The following is a 3,426-nucleotide window of genomic DNA, read 5'->3' as shown; positions in this document are numbered from 1 at the left end:
CCTCTCAGCACCTTTCATCACATGTCCACCAGTATGCACTCCTCTCACACATAGATCTATGTGAGGTAATACAAGCTTCCTCAAGCTTACCTGCCACCAACAGTGACATACAATACTGTACACTATACCTATGACTGACCAATACAACCCAGAGTGTTCGACTCTGGTTACGCATCATACAATTAAACTGTTTGTTACCATAACCAAACAAACACAAGTACATGTGTGGAAATCATTACTTCCAACATATCTCTGGTGAACAGCAATGTGCAACAACATAGCACTGGCCCTCAATGCTCTCATAGTTTACCAACTCATTAATCACATTACAATGTTCCTTCCCACTTTGTCTGAACAAAGTAAACCACTGACACATAGCACAACTCCTACAATGTTATCACAACTACCAACAAGTCAAACATGTGTTTCACAACACTTGCTGTTACCCCTGTGGGCACACACCCACACATGAAAAACCCTCAACACACACTGACAGTGTGTTAGCCTATAGATCTGTTCAGTTCACACTGAACCAACACCACCTACTATATACAAAACAAGTAAGTAATACATAAAAAATACAGAACAAGATATCTGTAACAAAACAGAAGAGGGGGGTGGGGGGGACTGAAAAGATATAGGCCAGTACTTCCCTCAGAGGGTAGCTTTCATGATTAACACATTAACCCCTTTTCTTTCCACAAACCACAAGATCAACTTACACTGGCTGTTCACCGACACATAGTTTCCCAGCACAACTAAGTTATCAACATAACATAAAACCATTACAAGTCATGTACTCACAGCCTAACAGGGATTTCCTTGCTCCTCACATCACTGTTCAGTCAGTCAGCCTGTGTCAGTCAGTTTTTTCTGGGAGACAGCTGAGAACTGGCTGTGCTGACTGGTTTTATCCCTTCCCACAACATACTGTGTATACTAATGCAAGCTACAACACTCACTCCCCCCAACCTAGTTGAACTGAAATAACCAATCTTTGCTTGTCCTAGTGACGCTATGTGAATCACTGACAGATTCACTGCTTAATCCCAATTAGTCCAATTCAACAGATTGATCTGATTTGCTACAATTCTACCCATACACATTCTATGACGACAAGTTCACCCGTTTACGTCACAAAGAGATTGGGGAGACAGGACAATACAATTCTCAGCCTGTTAGCCAGCTTGATCAAAGTTCGCATTGGCATAAATTCTCCGTAGCTTACCTTCCGAAGTCCCGCCATCTACGTCAGCTGCGTTCGTGAAAGGGGAGATGGGGAACGACTTGAAAGACAGGCCGCCACACGGGATGTTCCGACATCACATAACTGCACGTGTTCCTACAGCTGGGGCGGGTGACGTGGCGTCGCTGACCAAAGAGGGCCGACTAGGGAGTGGGGGTGCGGGAGGGTGGAAGGAGGGAGGGTGGCGCTGTGTCGGCGCGACCCAAAGACTTGACTTTGGACCGAGCGGGAAGGGAGATAAGAAGGAGGGGGAGGGGGGGCGAAGGGATGGGGAGGGAAGGGGGACAGAGTGTGGGTGGGGGTGGGGGGTGACACTGCTGGCACACTATAACATATATATATACATGGTCTCAACCCACCTCCCACATCTTACCCACAAAACCAAACCATCCATGTTCTCCACCCCTTTTCACAGAATCACCCCTCAAACCCTCTCCCTTCACCTGTTACTGCACTCGCCACGTCCTTATTCTGCAAGCTCCAGCCCCAATAACAAATTCATAAAGGTTCACTCTCAAATCAGACACAGCTCAATGTATATATATATAAAAAAAATGCACACACTTACACAAACACGTACACACGGCGTAAAAACCAAAAGCTAGTTGACCAAGTGATGCCACAACTCCTGAAGGAAAGTCAAAGTCAAAGCAGACGATTACACGGAATCAAACAATATATTGGCACACCTTATATGTTTATTAGGGTAGGTATGCCCAGTTGCGAACGATCCAGTCGACGTGACCAGCTCAACATGTGTGCTGTATCGATAACATGTCGTACGATTGTCAAACGTAGTTCTTTTGTTTTTGAAGGCTTTCTCCGACTCGTTGCACCAGAAAAAGTTCTGCTCATTCTTTTCACTATTCTTTTTCAACGTTTTGTCGACGTTTCAAATAGCAGGGGTGCCTGATGGTAAATGCGAACGGGCAAGTCTAATTGCGAATGAGGGCTTTGGGTACATGTAGACAATATAAAACAGAAGCAGGTCTTGAACTCAGAAATAGCTGATGTTCCACTGGTTTCACTGGTATTGCAAAACAAAGGTCGAAGCAGACGTTAAATTGTGAAAGGCAACCGTTAAGAACGCTTCGAAGTGGGGCGGTACACGAATCATTCGCAATTACACGTTGTACGCAATTACCCGTACCTTACCTACAATCTGTACACGCAGAGAGTAACAATCATCCCCGCACAGCATTTTTTAAAATTGTGGTCGGGTCAGCTTTGTCTTTGTTGCCACCGTACATGAGAGCTGTATGATCAATGGTTTCCCAATTGCAATGGGAAGTCCTTTACAGCTTAGCCTTTTGATAAGGACCATGACTCTCAAACCAGGAGGCAAGATCGCACAGGCTGTTAGTGCTGCAGCCTTGGGGGGCTTGTTAGCCTTTGCGAACCATCCCAACGCCGACTGTCCTAAAACCCTGTTGGCCGAGAGAGTGGGGATGTAACTAGGGCAAGACACTCTCCACTATAATCAATTTCTAGCCCAGATAGGACAACAAACAGGGTGTGGTCAAATGTTAGAATCACATCAGGTAGAAATCCATGAGAAGCCAAAATCCAGGGTGGAGCCCCCCACCCCCACCCCAACCCCCCTGTGTGTGGAAGTAGCCTATTTTCCATACCGTGGCTCGTGTGCTGTTTTCTCCGGTTTAAAAAAAACCCCAAAACCAAAACAAACAAAAACCAATAAAGGTGATGTATTGCTGAAAGCAACGTTTCTTGCACACAAATTTAGTGAGGTGGGAAATCCATTTTCATCGAGAATTTCAACATAGCAGTGACATGAAAAAAAATATATTCCACTGTCGCGGCGACAGGATTTGTCAAAGGACAATATTTCAGCCCCACCCTGGAAAATTGTCAGCCAACATGATATAGGCTACAGAAAATAAAATCTGCTGCTGGCATGTCAATACATGGGACAAATCCAACAGTGAGACCCAACAGCACTACACAAACCGTGATACTGAAAATAATGATTTTACGGATGAGATTCTGAGGCACATGGGCTGATATGGGCGGGTAAGCGTATTCCTGTAGACTTGAGCCTGCATGCATAATTGTGCGCACGCGCGTGCACGCACATACACACACACATACACACACCCACACACACACACACACTCACTCACTCACTCACACACTCTCTCTCTCTTACTCACTCACACACA

The sequence above is a fragment of the Babylonia areolata genome, chromosome 3, assembly GCF_041734735.1.
Source record: "Babylonia areolata isolate BAREFJ2019XMU chromosome 3, ASM4173473v1, whole genome shotgun sequence".
NCBI classification, from domain to species: Eukaryota; Metazoa; Mollusca; class Gastropoda; order Neogastropoda; family Buccinidae; genus Babylonia; species Babylonia areolata.
This window is presented reverse-complemented; position numbering follows the sequence as displayed.